The sequence below is a fragment of the Myotis yumanensis genome, unplaced genomic scaffold (assembly GCF_028538775.1).
Source record: "Myotis yumanensis isolate MYYU_CA2020_CCGP unplaced genomic scaffold, mMyoYum1.0.hap1 SCAF_18, whole genome shotgun sequence".
Lineage (NCBI taxonomy): Eukaryota > Metazoa > Chordata > Mammalia > Chiroptera > Vespertilionidae > Myotis > Myotis yumanensis.
Window position 1 is genome coordinate 7096393 of NW_027223769.1, and position 17108 is coordinate 7113500.

A 17108-nucleotide genomic window follows, 5' to 3' on the forward strand; every position below is an offset into this window, starting at 1 on the left:
TTGTGTAGGTATAGAGAGCTTTGTGGCTGTTCTTTGGTGACTGAGGCCCGGTGGGGATTGTGACTCAGCAGTACTGTGTGGGGAGGGGAGGGAGAGTTTTGTGACTGAGGTGTTACTGTGTGTCTGATGGTGGGCATGTGACTGTGCAGCAGTGTATGTGTGGATTTGGGAAGACTGTCCATTTGTGTTGTAGACTGTGTGTCACAGAGTCATATGTGGGAGCACTGGAGTTGAGTTCGAAGCCCTAGTCTCCTCTGATAGCACTCCCCTGGTCTGGGAAGGGAAAGTGGAGCATCTGGGTCTCAAGAAAGGTCTGTTGTCTCGCTCCCCATCTTTATCCTCCCAGTGAGCTCTCCAGAGGAGGAAATAATAGTTGTGACAACTAAAAGTTATATTTAAGCCCTACAGGTGTGGCTCAGTGGTTGAGCCTCAACCTATGAACCAAGAGGCCACAGTTGGATTTGAGCCAGTTTCTGGCAGGATTCCCAGTAAGGGATGCAGGAAGCAGTGGGTAAATGACTCTCTCAACACTGGTGTTTCTCTCCTCCTTTCCTCTCTGAAATCAATAAAAATGTATTTTTTAAAAAGCAGTTGTAACAAAAAATAAAAATAAGTCATATTTAAGGTGCTTTGGAATTTTCTATGTTTCCAAAATACTTTATTTTTTCAGCATATGATTTTCTTTCTTTATTGGCAAACTAGAGGCCTGGTGCACGAAATTCATGCACTTGCGGGGGGCGGGGGGGTCCCTCAGCCCAGCCTGCCCCCTCTCACAGTCCGGGAGCCCTCAGAGGATGTCCTACTGATGGCTTAGGCCTGCTCCCCGTCACAGTCTGGCCTCCCTCTGTGGAAGGCGACCGGCTGATCAGGGGAAGGCACCACCCCCATTACCCCCACTGCTGCTGCCACTACCGGCCGCTGCAGCCACCAAGGTGTTTTTATCAACTCGGACTCCAGTCCCTTCACCACGAAAAAAGGACAACTTTCTTTAGGCATTTTCAAGATGTCTCTTTCATAGGATATGACCTTTCTTTTTTTTTTTTTTTTTTTTTTATCCTTACCTGAGGATATTTTTCCATTGATTTTTAAGAGCATGGAAGAGATAGGGAAAGACAGAGAGAAACATCAATGTGAGCGGGACACTTCGATTGGTTGCCTCCTACATGAGCCCTGACCTGGGCCCCAGCCAGGGAGGAGCCTGCAAGTTGGTACATGCCCTTGATCAGAATCAAACCCGGACCCTGTGGTCCACAGGCCGAGGCTCTATCCACTGAGCCAAACTGGCTAGGGCAGGATATGACATTCCTTAGCCCCTCTAGCAGCGGACCTTTGTTTTTTCCTCCAGGAGAAAATCAAAGGTAGGGACATAGGTGGGTTACATGAAATCCATTGGTGATAGACCAGAGAGGCAGGAGAAAGCAAAGCGGGGAAACCCCTGGGATTGGATAAAAAGTAAAATGATAGACACATACTTAGGTGGGTGCAGGAACAATTAACATGATAACAATGAAGGAATTTGTGGTATCTGTCCTGGTGCCCAGGCAGATTAGGTTGTGCCCCAAGGGGTCCAGAAAAAGTGAAGTTACAAGTTACCCAGATATTTCAAGGGTATGTTATTATAGATGCAAAAAGACAGATAGGCTCAATTAAGGTAAAGGTTGACCTTGTCAGTGAAGATACTGGCCTAGGATGTAACTACCCACCATAACTGCTTTTAGTTAAAGTTTAATTTCAGACTATCCTTTGTGGTTACTTTAGGTCTCTGAGTTTGCAAGACCGCCATGCAGGCCTTCCCTGAGCTTGTCAGGTTAGCATGTGGCCCCTTTCGTCCACAGTAGTATTCCATTGTAGTATATGTACCACATCTTCTTTATCGAATCATCTATCAAAGAACATTTTGGTGTTTCCATGTCTCGGCAACCTTGAATAATGCTGAAGTGATAATGGGGGTGCATATATCTTTGTGAATAAATGTTTTCAAATTTTTTGTGTAGATATCCAGAAGAGGGGTTGCTGGGTTATATGGAAACTCTATTCTTAATTTTTTGAGGAACTTAATACTGTTTCCCATACTGGCTGTATCAGTTTACATTCCCACCAGCAGTGAGTAAGGTTTTCTTTTTTTCTACCCACAATTTCTCCAACACTTGTTATTACTTGTCTTGTTGATAATGGTACCATAGGTAGCTAGATATTAATAAGGAAGGAAGCAAAGGGAATTGGACATTGTTGAGCCTAATGGGTTGGGGAGCTGAATTCTAAAACTTGCCTATTTCACCAGGAAGCTACAGCTTCACACACGCCCCAGGGGATCCCAGCATTGTTCTTCCAAGGGGATTAACACCACTCTCTTCCCCCACCTTCTGTACTGGCTTAGGCAGGTAAGCACGTGCACAGAACTCAAAGTGGCACAGGTATAGATGCTTCTATGAGGCACACAGTAGAAGCCAAGGTAGGCCTGGTGCAGGCCCAGGAAAGCTTGGGAAGTTGACTGGTTATTTTGGAAAAAGCTTCTGGTCTTTTCCTAGCCTGAGATAATATAACGCCAGGGGAACAAAGAACAACACTCGCTCTGTCTCCCTCCCTTACCCCATTCCTTCATGTGCTATCACTAGGAAACATTTGCAAACAAGCAGATCTAGCAGCTGTGTGGACCCATGGCAGACCACACAGGCTCCAAAGGACTAAGCTTTAACATGAAAAAGAAACTCTGGACACTGGCCTTTTATTTGGCCTTGATGAAGACAAGTTTGGATTCTTTACATGGCAGGATGGAGAGAGATGGGACATTGAAAACCCAGGGGCAGCCTTCTATTTCCACCAGAATAAATCTTTTATTTAAAAAATCTTTATTGTTGAGAGTATTACAGATGTTCCCTTCTCCCCACCCCGCCCCACATTGGCCCCCTCTACCCAGTTCCTGCTTCACCCCAGGCCTTCACCACCCTACTGTCTATGGCCATAGGTAAGATCTTTGGTTAATTTCTTCTGGCCCACTCCTCCTTCCCTAAGATTCATCAGTCTGTTCCATGCTTTCATGCCTCTGATTCCATTTTATTCACCAGATTATTTTGTTCATTAGATTTCTTGTTTATTTTGATTTTTAGATTCAAATGTAAGCTATTTGTTGCCATTTTATTGTTCATATTTTTTAAAATCTCTTCTTATTCTTCCTCTTCCTCTTCTTAAAGAATACCCTTCAATATTTCATGTAATATTGGTTTGGTGGTGGTGAACTCCTTTAGCTTTTTCTTGTTTGTGAAGCTCATTACTTGACCCTCAGTACTAAATGAGAGCTTTGCTGGATAGGATAATCTTGGTTGTAGATCCTAAATATTCATCACTTTGAATATTTCTTGCCACTCCCTTCTGGCCTGCAAAGTTTCTGTTGAGAAATCAGCTGACAGTCATATGGATGATCCCTTATTGATAACTGCTTTTCTCTTGCTGCTTTTAAGATTCTCTCTTTGTCTTTAACCCTTAGCATTTTAATTATGATGTGTCTTGGTGTGGGCCTCTTTAGGTTCCTATTGTTTCGGACTCTGTGCTTCCTGAACTTGTCAGTCTATTTCTTTCACCAGGTAGGGGAAGTTTTCTGTCATTATTTCTTCAAATAGGTTTCCAATATCTCGCTCTCTTTTTTCCTTCTGGCATCCCCATGGTGTGAATGTTGGTACATCTGAAGTTGTCCCAGAGGCTCCTTACACTATCTTCATTTTTTTGGATTCTTTTTTCTTTTTGCTCTCTGATTGGGTATTTTTTGCTTCCTCATATTCCAAATTGTTGATTTGATTCTTGGAATCCTCTACTCTACTGTTGAATCCCTGTAAATTATTATTTATTTCAGTTAGTGTATACTTCATTTCTGACTGATCCTTTATGTCTTTGACATTCTCACTAAGATCCCTGAAAGTCTCATTCAGATCCTTGAGTTAGTTAATAATCATGGTTTTGAACTCTGTATCCAGTAGTTTGCATGCTTCCATTTCTTTCATTTGTGACATATTTCTTTGTCTCCACATTTTGGCTGCTTCCCCATGTTTGTTTTTATGTATTAGATAGAGCTGCTATGGAATTGGTAGAGTGGCCTTGTGTAGTAAGTGTCCTATAGGGCCCAGTTGTTCAGCCTTGTGTAGAGTGCTCTTGTGTAGTAAGTGTCCTATAGGGCCCAGTTGTTCAGCCTCCCCAGTCTCCTGGGCACTCTGTGTGCCCCTGTGTGGGCTGTGTGCACAGTCTTGTAGTTGAGCCTTGATTGCTATTGGCATCACTGAGAGGAATTGACCTTTGGCCCAACTGGCCATGAGGACCAGCTGCAACTACAGTAGGAGAGCTGCTGTACAGGAGATACCCCTATGGAGCAGAACTTGCTTCAGTGGTGCTTTGGTGCTGACTGAGTCTGCCTCTTGAGTGTGTCACTTGTGGATGTGTGGAGTTGTAATCTGCTATGGTCTGAAGTTGTCCACTGGATGCACTGGCTCTGGGGCCTCCAGGGAGGTGCAAAGTCAGCCACTGCCTGGGGGCACCTAGCAGGAGCTACAAAGAAATCACAGATGGCTGCTATTTGCTGTTTGTATTGGGTTTGGAAGTGCCCAGGTGAGGCCCAGCTGTGAAGCAAGGAAGGCTGGTGCAAGTGCTGAGTCTTGGGCCTTTGATTGATAGGTTTGGGGCATGCTATCACCAGCTGAAGTTTGTTTGAGAGATTTTAGCAAAGTGTTAAGCCTGAGCCAGGACAGGCCATTCATATGGGAAAGCTGCTGCAAATAGGTTGTGTGGGGCTGCAAATTCAAGGAATCACCAGGGCAGAGCAAACAGTGTGAGTCACACTGATGGAAACTCAAATATGGCTGCAAGTCAGCCTGCAATAGGGGAGGTCCCAGCACAAGAAAAATGACCCTTGCAAGCACCTCTGAGAGAAAGCTGCCCCCAAGTTCCTGCCCCAATGACAGATAATCTAGTTCATTCCATATGTGTCTGGGTCCCCCAAAGCTGCCCAATGCTGGGATTCTGAGTTTGTGCACTGGCACTTTAAATTGAATACCTGGGTCTCCAGCAGCCTCTGTGTCCTTCAGCCACAATCCCCACTGGTTTTTATGGCAGCCAAAATGTGAAGTCCTGTAGTTGCAAAGACTTCTCTTCCCAGCTCTGGAACCCTGGGCTGGGGGTCTGGTGTGGGGGTGGGGCCCCTTGCTCCTCATAGTCAGTCTCCACAGAGATGATCTCCCTCCCAAATTAAAAAAAAAAAGGCACAGGTGGATGTTGGACCAGCCTGTTCTTCAACTCTGCCCCTCCTACCTCAATGTGCTTTCTTCTTTACTTCTCTAGTTGTAGGACTTCCATTCAGCCAGCTTTCAGGCGGTTCTGAATGATAGTGGTTCTATATTTTAGTTGTAATTTTGATGTGATTGTGGGAGGCAGAGATTACAGGCATTTACCTATGCCACCATCTTGGTTTTCTCTTTCAAAATCGTTTTACTATTAAATAATTTCCACCAGAACAAATCTTGCCACACCACAGTCTCCCCATGTGTGTGTCCATGGAATGCATTTTTTGTGATCTCGTGGAAGAACACAAATTCCATAGGCAACAATAATAGACATTTTAATAGGTGTGAGGTGGTATTTCATTGTAGGTTTGATTTGCATATCCCTAATAGCTAGTGAAGTTGCACATCTTCATATACCAGTATCTGTTGGTCATTTGTATGTCTTTTTGGGATAAGTGTCTGTTCAGGTCCTCTGCCCATTTTTTTGAAACAGAATAAAGTAAAAATCTTTTTTTAAATTATATATATATATCAGAGAAGAAGGAAGAGGGAGAGAGAGATAGAAACATCAATGATGAGAGAGAATCACTGTTGGATGACTTCTGCACAGCACCTACCAGAAACCAAGCCCACAACCCAGGCATGTACCATTGACCGAAAATCAAATTTTTAATAATATACATAAGCATGAAAATTACAAAGACAGTAAGGCAACAGTAGGTATATATGACTGTTAGGGTTGCTGAAGGAGGACACACGAGGCCAAAGTGGTAAGGGATTGTAAATTTACTAGTGGCCTGGTGCATGAAATTCATGCGGGGGGGGGGGGGGGGTGTCCCTCAGTCCAGCCTGCACCCTCTCCAATCTGGGACCCCTTGGGGGATGCCTGACTGCTGGTTTAGGCCCAATCCCACAGGATTGCTCCCAACTGCTGCCCCCCTGCCGGCCTATACCCTCTCGCAATCTGGGACCACTGTCTCCTAACCACTCACCTGCCTGCCTGCCTGATGGCCCCTAACCACTCTGCCTGCCGGCCTGCTCACCCCTAACTGCACCCCCCCACCAGCCTGCTTGCCCCCAACTGCCACCCCTGCCGGCCTACTCACCCCCTACTGCCCCCGCTGCTGGCCTGTTCACCCCCTACTGCACCCTCTGCTGGCCTGCTCACCCCCAACTGACCCTCCTGCTGGCCTGCTTGCCCCCAACTGCACCCCCTGCCTAATCACCCCCAACTGCCCTGCCCTCCTGGCCTGATCACCCCTAACCGCCTCTGCCTTGGCCCTGCCACCATAGCTTTGTCCAGAAGGTTTCCCAGTCTCATTAGCATATTACCCTTTTATTAGTATAGAGGCCTGGTGCATGGGAGGGGGCCAGCTGGTCTGCCCTGAAGGGGGTCCCAGATCAGAGTGGGGGTCCCCGGTGGGGGGCGTGGCCAGCCTGGGCGAGGGGCTGAGGGCCATTTGGGGGCAGTTTGCAGGTTGGCCAAGCCCCGGGCTTTGTCGGGAAGGACATCTGGAACAGGGGTCCTCAAACTTTTTAAACAGGGGGCCAGTTCACTGTCCCTCAGACTGTTGGAGGGCCGGACTATAGTTTTAAAAAAAACTATGAACAAATTCAGCAACAGGCAGCGGCAGCAAAAACACCCGGCGGGCCGGATAAATGTTTTCGGCAGGCCGCATGTGGCCCGCGGGCTGTAGTTTGAGGACCCCTGATCTGGAAGGTCTCCCAGTCTGGGCTCACCATTGATCCCCACCCACCATTCTGGGGCTCTGGGAACAATGTCAGAGTAGAGGCAGGTGTTTCCCACTCGGCCTGCACTCTGCCATTAATCTCCACCCACAGGGAGGCCCTGCCCACCAGGCCTGGGCTCTGTGATCAATGCAGAGCAGAGGCAGGTGTTTCCCACCTGTCCTGGGCTCTGCCATTAATCCCTGCCCACAGGGAGGCCCTACCTGCCCTGCCCACTCTGACAGGGCTCTGTGATCAATACTGCACAGAGGGAGGCCCTGCCCACCCGGCTGGGGCTCTGCAATGGGCCCTCCCAGCCTTGGTGGCTTGCCTCAGCCCTCCCAGCCATGGCTTTGTCTGGAAGGAGGTCCGGAAGGTCATCCGTAAGGTCTCCCAGTCTAATTAGCATATTACCCTTTTATTAGTATAGATGAGGACATCTGGAAAACCTTATGGCTGAGACCCAAAATGGTGCCAGCACCCGGGAATGGGGAATTGGAAATTTTAAAGTAGGTGGCTTTTTCTGGGTGGAGAATTCTCTGGGTGGGTCCGGAGCGGAATGATAATGGCATTAGCAAGTGGAATGTGGTCTAAAGGTCAGTTACCCAGGGAGGGGATATTGAATCAATTATTTGATCAGACCTAATATTCCAGCTTTTTGTATTATGGAATAGAGATGAAGGTCCTATCTTCTGTAGTTACTGCCTGCGGAGGGGGGATGTCAACATCATAGGGAGATGGACTTTGATAGTAATCGCTGGAGCACTGTATAGATTTCTCATGGTTGGAGCGATGGGGCACAGCAGCATGATTTCCCCAATAGACTGGTTGATGAAGGCTTGAAAGCAGTCCTGTTGAGTGACTTGGGAGGTAAAAGCTGGTTCTGAGGCTAGGTGACTTAGGAACAATGGGACAAAGTGGGAATCTAGTAAACATACTTGGAGCTTCCAGTCTAATGCTAAGGTGATTAAGTTTTCCTCCTGAAGCAGGTGTTCTCCATCTGAATCGCTTAGGCAGGAAAGGAGAAAGAGTCAAAGGTTATTTCTGAATCTTTTGCTTTTTCTTTCTTTATTGATTAAGGTATTACATATGTGTCCTTATCGCCCCATTGCCCCCCCCCTCGTGCCCTCACCCCCCTAGTGTCTGTGTCCCAATATTGGTTAGGCTTATATGCATGCATACAATTCCTTTGGTTGATCTCTCACCCTTCCCCCCATCCTCCCCTGCTCTCCCTCTAAGGTTCGACGGTCTGATTGATGCTTCTCTGTCTCTGGATCTGTTTCTGTTCATCCGTTTATGTTGTTCATGATATTCCACAAATAAGTGAGATTATGTGATATTTATCTTTCTCTGACTGACATTTTGCTTAGCACAGTGGTTGGCAAACCATGGCTCTCGAGCCACATGCGGCTCTTTGGCCCCTTGAGTGTGGCTCTTCCACAAAATACCACGTGCAGGCGCACACGTACAGTGCGATTGAAACTTCGTGGCCCATGCCCATAAGTTGGTTTTCGGCCTGGGCGAGTCTATTTTGAAGAAGTGGCGTTAGAAGAAGTGGGGGGTGTCGGGTCGGTTGGGCAAGGGGAGACGCGGTGCAGGCGGGCCGTGGGAATTGCAGCGCTGGGGAGGTACATTGTTTTGAGGTACGTTCGCTGAGGTCGACCCCTTCCAACTCTCCCATCCACACCTGTCTATCTGAAACAAGTATACAAGACGAGTGTGGATGGGAGAGTTGGAAGAGGTCGACCTCAGCGAATGTGCTTCAATCAGACTGAGGACGTTTTTAGCAAAAGCCAGCTTAGGAGTACCCTAATTACGTTAATAACAATATACCTACCAATATAGTTTAAGTTTAAAAAATTTGGCTCTCAAAAGAAATTTCAATCGTTGTTCTGTTGATATTTGGCTCTGTTGACTAATGAGTTTGCTGACCACTGGCTTAGCATAATGCTCTCCAGGTCCATCCATGCTGTTGCAAATGGTAGGAGTTCCTTCTTTTTTACAGCAGTGTAGTATTCTATTGTGTAGATGTACCACAGTTTTTTAATCCCCTTATCTACTGATGGGCACTTAGGCTATTTCCAAATCTTAGCTATTGTAAATTGTGCTGCTTTGAACATAGGGTGCATATATCCTTTCTTTTTTTTTTTTAATTAAATCTTTATTGTTCAGATTATTACATTGGTTCCTCTTTTTTCCCACCATAACTTCCCTCCACCCAGTTCCCACCCCACCCTCCACCCTTACTCCCCACGCACTGTCCTCATCCATAGGTGCACGATTATTGTCCAGTCTCTTCCCGCACCCCCCACACTCCTTTCGCCCCCAAGAATAGTCAGTCCATTCCCTTTCTATGTCCCCGATTCTATTATAATCACCAGTTCATACTGTTCATCAGATTATTTATTCACTTGATTTTTAGATTCACTTGTTGATAGATGTGTATTTGTTGTTCATAATTTGTATCTTTACCTTTTTCTTCTTCTTCCTCTTCTTAAAGGATACCTTTCAGCATTTCATATAATACTGGTTTGGTGGTGATGAACTCCTTTAGCTTTTTCTTATCTGTGAAGCTCTTTATCTGACCTTCACTTCTGAATGATAGTTTTGCTGGATAAAGTAATCTTGGTTGTAGGTTCTTGCTATTCATCACTTTGAATATTTCTTGCCACTCCCTTCTGGCCTGCAAAGTTTCTGTTGAGAAATCAGCTGACAGTCGTATGGGTACTCCCTTGTAGGTAACTGAGTTTCTTTCTCTTGCTGCTTTTAAGAGTCTCTCTTTGTCTTTTGCTCTTGCATTTTAATTATGATGTGTCTTGGTGTGGTCCTCTTTGGATTCCTTTTGTTTGGGGTTCTATGCGCTTCAAACTTGGAAGTCTATTTCTTTCACCAGGTAGGGGAAGTTTTCTGTCATTATTTCTTCAAATAGGTTTCAATATCTTGCTCTCTCTCTTTTTCTGGCACCCCTATAATTCAGATGTTGGTACACTTGAAGCTCCTTACACTATCTTCGTATTTTTGGATTCTTTTTTCATTTTGCTTTTCCAGTTGGGTGTTTTTTACTTCTTCGTATTTCAAATCTTTGACTTGAATCTCGAGATCCTGTGGTCTGCTGTTGGGAGTCTGTATAATATTCTTTATTTCAGTCAGTGTATGCTTAATTTCTAGTTGGTCCTTTATCACAACATTGAGGGTCTCACTAGATTTCTTGAGGATCTCACTACATTTATCGGCGGTTTCTAGAAAATTCTTGAAAAACCTAAAAAGTGTGGTTTTGAACTCTGTATCCAGTAGTTTGCTTTCCTTCATTTCTGTCATTTGTGTCCTGTTTCTTTGTCTCTGCATTTTTTATGCTTCGCTGTGTCGATAGAGTGGCTTTCTGTGCTGTGTCCCAATTACCTGAGGTAGACACTCTTTTTTTTTTTTAATAATTTTTATTTCTTAAATTATTACAAAGAGTATTACATATGTCTCCTTTCCCCCCCCCCCCCCTTGACATTCTCCCGGCCCCTACCCCCCGCCCCCCCCCCCCCCCGCCCTGTGTCTTGTGTCCATTGGTTAATCTTATATGCATGCATATAAGTCCTTCGGTTGATCTCTTAATCCCCCCCAAACCCTCCCAAGGCTTCCCACTGTAGTTTGACAGTCTGTTCAATGTTGCTCTGCCTCTGTATCTACTCCTGTTCATCAGTCTATACTGGTCCCCTTTGTCTGTCCCAACCTCACTGGAGTAGTCTCAACCTCACCAGGGCCGTCTGAGCCTCACCAGGGCCGTTACAGCCTCACCAGGGTCGTCCTGACCTCACCGGGGCCGTTTCAACCTCACCGGGGCCGTCCCGACCTCACAGGGGCCGTTTCAACCTCACCGGGGCCGTCCCTACCTCATGGGGGCTGTTTCAACCTCACCGGGGCCATCCCGACCTCACCGAGGCCGTTTCAACCTCACAGGAGCCGTCCCTACTGAGGTAGACACTCTTAGTGCACCCCCTTGTGGGCTTTGTGCACAGTCTTGTTGTAGTTAAGCCTTGATTGTTGTAGGTAAAACTGGGAGGATTTGACCTCCAGGCCAATTGGCTGTGAGAATCAGCTGTGTCTATGGTGGGAGAACTTCTGTGCTGAAGACACCCTTATAGGGCAAGACTTGCTTCAGTGGGGCTTTGGTGCTCACTGAGTCTGCCCCCTGAGTGTGTCCCTTATGGATCTGAGGAGTTGAAATCTGGATGGTCCCACTCTGACCACTGGGTACACTGGCTCTTGGATCTAAGGAGGTGCTAATCTAGCCTCTGCCTGAGGCTACCCAGCAGAAGCCAGCTGTAAAGCAATGCAAGTTGCCCTGGGGCCCTGGGGCAGCTGCAGTTTGTTAAGTTATTTTCAGGTTACAAAGGGCTGGGCCTTTCACATGCAAAAGCCTCCGTGCTCGGCTTGGGCAGGGCGAGTCCCAGGGAATCAACAGGGTGGGCGGAGCGAGCAGTATGGCTGCTCTTAGTCCTGTCTTCAGAGGTCCTGGCTATAGCTGTGAGTGCCTCCGAGAGAAAGCTGCCCTTGAGGTCCGACCGATGCCAGACAGTCCCGTTTCTCCCGTATAAGTCTGGGTCCCCAGAGACTCGCCCAGAACTGGAGCTCAGTGCCTGAGACTCCCTCCCGATTGTAAAAGACAATCGTGTCCTCAGCCGCCAGCCCTCTCTGCATGCACCTCCACACCTTTGTATTTTACTTCGGCACCTCCTCTGAGTCTCGGTATGCTTTTCTCTTTCCTTCTAGTTGTAGAAATTCCACTCAGCCAGCCTTCCTGTGGTTCTGGATGATGTCCGTTATGTCTTTTAGTTGTATTTTTGAAGTGGTTGTGCGAGGCAGCAATCTCCGGTGTTTACCTATGCCGCCATCTTGGTTTCTCCCATATATCCTTTCTGATTGGTGTTTCTAGTTTCTTGGGATATATTCCTAGAAGTGGGATCACTGGGTCAAATGGGAGTTCCATTTTTAGTTTTAGAATCTTTTGTTTCTTAATAACCAGCTAAAAATCAAAGGCAACTTTAGGTTGGCAAAATTTCATTATTCAAAAATTAAAAGTAGCTACTACTGTTCAGCGGGGTCAAAAGGTAAAAAGCCAGCACTTTCTAAGATGGTCATGTCCTTGCTGCAGCCAAACCCAGTTGATCCTATTATCTGAGAATACATGTGTTTATGCACCGGAATGTGTTCATATGTGTTGGGACTTTTCTTTCTTTGGCTTCTTGGGGATCCTTTCTGAAAGGTTAAAGTCTGTGGTGCCACAGGCAGACTAAATAGCCATCTCATATGGTGATTAAAGAAAAATTGAATTTATTTAAGGAAAAGGGGGTGGGAGATGGGAATATCCAAAGGGAAGGGTTATACAGCACTGAGCCAAAGGTTATTGGATCCATGGTGGCAGCAAAAATATACTTAGGACAGTGAAACAAGGAAGGTCACAGAAGAAGCAAAGGGAAAGCCTGGGCTAGACTGCTTTGGACGAGCTGCCACTGCCCATTGCTCCCCTGGATGCAAGTATCATGGGGTATCTTAGAAATTAGGGGCTACATGCCTGTGGGGGAATGGCACAGGCATGCTCCTTGAAGGGAGAGAGGCACTAGGTCCTTTGTCCTGAGCTTATTTATCTCCTTCTTGCAGGAGGAAATCTTAGGGGAAGTCTCAGGGGAGGGTCTCAGAATACTCATCAGCTCTACAGGTGTGCTCTTTCAGGATCCTTGTCTCCACTGATGGGTCGGTGCCAGGCAAGTGGTCATTAGTCAATGTAGCTGGTCCTGAGGCAGCCATGGCATCACTTGTCTGGTTTTGCTGCTTTTCTGGGCCTGGTGCTAAAATACAACTGAGGCCTTGATGCTATCTTTAGGGAGGAAAAGGTCAGGGAGTCTACACTGCCTGACCAGCACTATGAAAGATCAGGGGTCCAAACCGCATGACCAATGATATGCTAGGGGAGGAAGGCTTACCCTGAGGGCGAGATTCTTGTTTTCCCAGTTTTGCCCCTTGCTGGGCATCTGGAGTGTTCTGCCCTCGTGAGTTTCTGTACCTGGCCTATCGTCCTTGCTCTGCTCATGTCTGTCTAACACTTTCAGTGTAGTAATAGGTTCTGATAGTAAAAAAGACCATGCTTTTAAATTTTTGGAGAGTGATAAGAAATGAAGTTCCCAATTGTCTGGACCAACCTTAACTCAGACTTCAGAGAAGACTTGCTTGATTTAATATTCCTGAGCATTCATTGTTCATAATTTCTAGGGCCATGACTTGGTTCTTGCCTTAGGACTGTTAATGTAAGAAACAGTGCAACCTGTAAAGAATTTTTGTGAGTTTATTTGACAATTAAACTGTCAACAATTGCCAGGAAACACAATCTCAATGGATTGAGATAATGTTCCAAAGAATGGTGGTGTGCCATCTATTTTTATAAATTACCAACAAAGGAGGAGACGTAAGTTGGTTACATAAAATTTATTGGTAATAGATTAGGGAGGTGGGAGAAAGCAAAGCAGGAAACTTCTGGGATTGGATAAAAAGTAAAATGATAGACACATGCTTCTTTTACATAGGTGGGTACAGGATAGTAAACAGTCAACAATTAACAAGATAACAATAACAATGAGGGAATCTTTGGTCTCCACCCTGGTGCCCTGGTACATTGGTTGTACTCTGAAGGGTCTGGAAAAAGGGAAATTACAAGTTATCCCAACATTCCAAAGGTATGTTATCGTAGATGCAAAAAAGACAATAGGCTCAGTTAAGATCAAAGTTGACCCTTGTCAGGGAATTTACCAGCCTGGGACATTACTACCCAACATATAGACCATCCTTTGTGGTTGCTTTAGGTCTCTTAGTTTGCAAGGCCATCACGTAGGCCTTCCCTGAGCTTGTCAGGTCAGCATGTGGCCCCTTTTCCTCTATAGAACTCATCTCTTCATAGCAGAGGGAACATTCAGCCATATTCAAATCAATACCAACATTATCTCATTATGTGTGTGTGTAGGATGAAGGGGTCACAAACAAGGTCTTGAGGACTGACATAAATAAAAATCACTCTGGTCCTCAGATATGAATGCAACAACTGTTTATATTTTTGTGTTTTTCCTAATATTTGTCCACAGGCAGACATATTTTTATATGGTTTTAGTCTTCACCATATATGTGCACTTTTAAACTAATAACTTGTGTGGGAAGCACGCCAGGTCCCTGGATAGTCAAGGCCAATAGGAGCACAGAGGCCTTGTTATCTATACACCAGAATGGCCAAAGGCCGCTCTGAGCATGAGCCTAATCAGGATGTCCAAGGACTCTGAGCCATTAAAAAATATAGAAAGGGCTTCTTTTCTGAGGAAACACCAAATGGCAGATGATGCCCATGCTGCAGAAGGGCCTGGAGGCTCCGGAGGCTCTGGAATAGGAGGCCACAGCGGCTTATGTGGAGGATTTGGCAGTGGCATCTGGGGCTGAGGTTGCGGCTGGGGTCAGGGCAGGGGCTAAGGCCGTGGAGCTCGTGGAGGCAAGGCCAAGGACAAGGAGTAGATCCCTGTCACCAAGCTGGGCCGCCTGGTCAAGGACATGAAGATCAAGACCCTAGAGGAGATCTATCTATTCTCCTTGCTCATCAAGGAATCAGAGATCACTGACTTTTTCTTGGGGCATCCGTCAAGGATGAGGTCTTGAAGATTATGCCTGTACAAAAGCAGACACATACTGGCCAGAGGACCTGGTTCAAGGCATTTGTCGCCATTGGGGACTACAATGGACATGTTGGTCTGGGTGTTAAGTGCTCAAAGGAAATAGCCACTGCATTCTGTGGAGCCATCATCCCAGCCAACCTCTCTATTGTCCCTGTGGGGTGAGGCTACTGGGGGAACAAGATCAGCAAGCCCCACAACTGTAATATTTTTAAAAATAAAGATAAATTTTTTTAAAAATTGCATATTTTTTACTAAAAAGGTTGTTGAACTTTATCTTGTTTCAGGTAAATCATCTGTCCTCGTCCTTTGCTCACTTAATTATGGAATCATTGTGTTTTATTTATTTTTAATTGAATTTGCTGGGGCAACATTGGTTAGTAACATATATAGGTTTCCATTGTTCAATTCTATAATACTTCATCTGTATATTGTATTGTGTGTTGGCCACCCCAAGTCAAGTCTCCTTCTGTCACCATTTATCCCCCCATTACCCTCTTCTACCTACTCCCACCCCACCCACCCCTTTCCCTCTGTTATTCAACATACTGTTGTCTGTCTATGAGTTGTTTTTCTTTGTTGTTGTTTTTTGTTGCTAATCCCTTCATCAATTCAATTTCCGGTCAGGGCACATGCCCAGGTTGGGGGCTCAATCCACAGTGTGGGGCGTGCAAGAAGCAGCCGATCAATAAAACAAAAGACAACCAACTGAATAGAGATAATATTTGCAAACAACAGCTTCGACAAAAGGATAATATCCAAAATATATAAATGACTCAAGCAATTCAACACCAACAAAACAATCCAATTATAAAATGGATAGAGGAGCTGAATGGAGGACTCTGTTAAAACAGGCTTGATAATTTGGTAGCCTGTGTGGTTAAGTGTTCAATCTCTGCTAAGGCCCAGTAACAAGCCAAAACCCATTTCTCAAAGGGAGAGTAGTTAACCACAGAGGAAGACAGGGCTTGGCTTCAAAATCCTAAAGGCTTGCACTATGATTCACCTATAGGGGGCTGCCAATGGCTCCAGGCAGCATCTCTATCTGCCACTGATATTTCCAGTGTGCCTCTTTTGGGGGTGTTGGTAGGGCCAGATGCAACAACTTGTCCTTCACCTTAGAAGGGATATCTCAACATACCCCACACCACTGGTTCCCTAGAAATTTCACTGAAGTAGTAATTTTTGAGGATTTGTTGGATTTATTTCCCACTCTCTGACACACAAATGTCTTACCAATAAGTCTGGAGTACTTGCCAAGTAGGCAAGTTGAATGGGGATGTGGTGGGAATCACTATCCCTGCATCTTTCAAGTCCTTAATGGTGGCGTTAATCTCTGCAATCCCTCCAGGAATGTATATTTCTTTTAGTTTACTATTTTTCTAGGTAGAGGCAGTTCTAGTAGCTTCCAATTCTCCTTTCCACCATAATGGTCTTCACTCAACAGGTCAGAGAACCACTGTGGGGAATCTAACAGTTGCAGTTACTGAGTATGTCTATTCCAATTACCCATTCCAGAACTGGGGGGAAAACCCACAGGATGGGGTTAAGGCAACCACTGGGCCCACTGTGGGACAGACCTCAGCTAAAACTGCACTGATTACCAGACCTCCATATGCCCTGTCTCTGACTGGTAGGCCACAGTGACATTTTGGGTCACCTGGAATTAGCATCAGTTCAGAGCCAGTGTCTGGTAATCCCTGGAAGGTCTTATTATTTGCTTTTCTTTAATGTACAGTCATCCTGCTAAAGTCTGTAGGTTCATTTGGGAAACATGGGTGTGGGGGGTGGGGGTGGGGATTAACAGTATACATTTTTGGCAAGGTAGCAGGTTCTTTCATCAAGAGGTTTGTGTCTATACACTGGGTCAAGTCTGGGAATTGACTGAGGAGCCTTGACTGTGTTTTTATTATTCAGGTTAGGCTTTTGTTCACTTGACTTAGAACTCTTCCACTCATACAGATCTAGTCAGAATTTGGCAGACTTCCCACCTGTTTCACTTCCACCAAAGAATACCAACCATACTCCCAGTTACCTATAACAGAATTTTTTTGGGGAAATCTTTCACATTCATTTTGCATTCTTCACCACAATAAGTTGTTTCATATTTTTAAACCATTATAAATTATTCTTAGATTTAAAAAAATTTCCCTTGAATGTTTAATTTTCAAGTAAAATGGATGCTTCAGGAAGCTTACCAATTATTATCTTCTTAGAGGTAAGTAAAGTGAGGGTTAGATTAGGTATCACCTCATACTCAGTCTCACACACTCATATCATAGTTTCTCTTATAGTTACTACATTCAGATCACAACATACACTGTCTTTCATCCAGATTTCAACTTTGTGTAAGCTGTGTTCAAACACACAAAAACGGTGTGAGAGACTGACCAAATCTCTCACATAATCAGCCCACTCAATC

General features: G+C 45.4%; 1 pseudogene; it reads left to right on the forward strand.

Annotated features, from left to right (window-relative positions):
- Positions 1–14351: 14351 nt before the first annotated feature.
- Positions 14352–14923, forward strand: LOC138997320 (small ribosomal subunit protein uS5 pseudogene; annotated as a pseudogene).
- The last annotated feature ends 2185 nt before the right edge of the window (positions 14924–17108 follow it).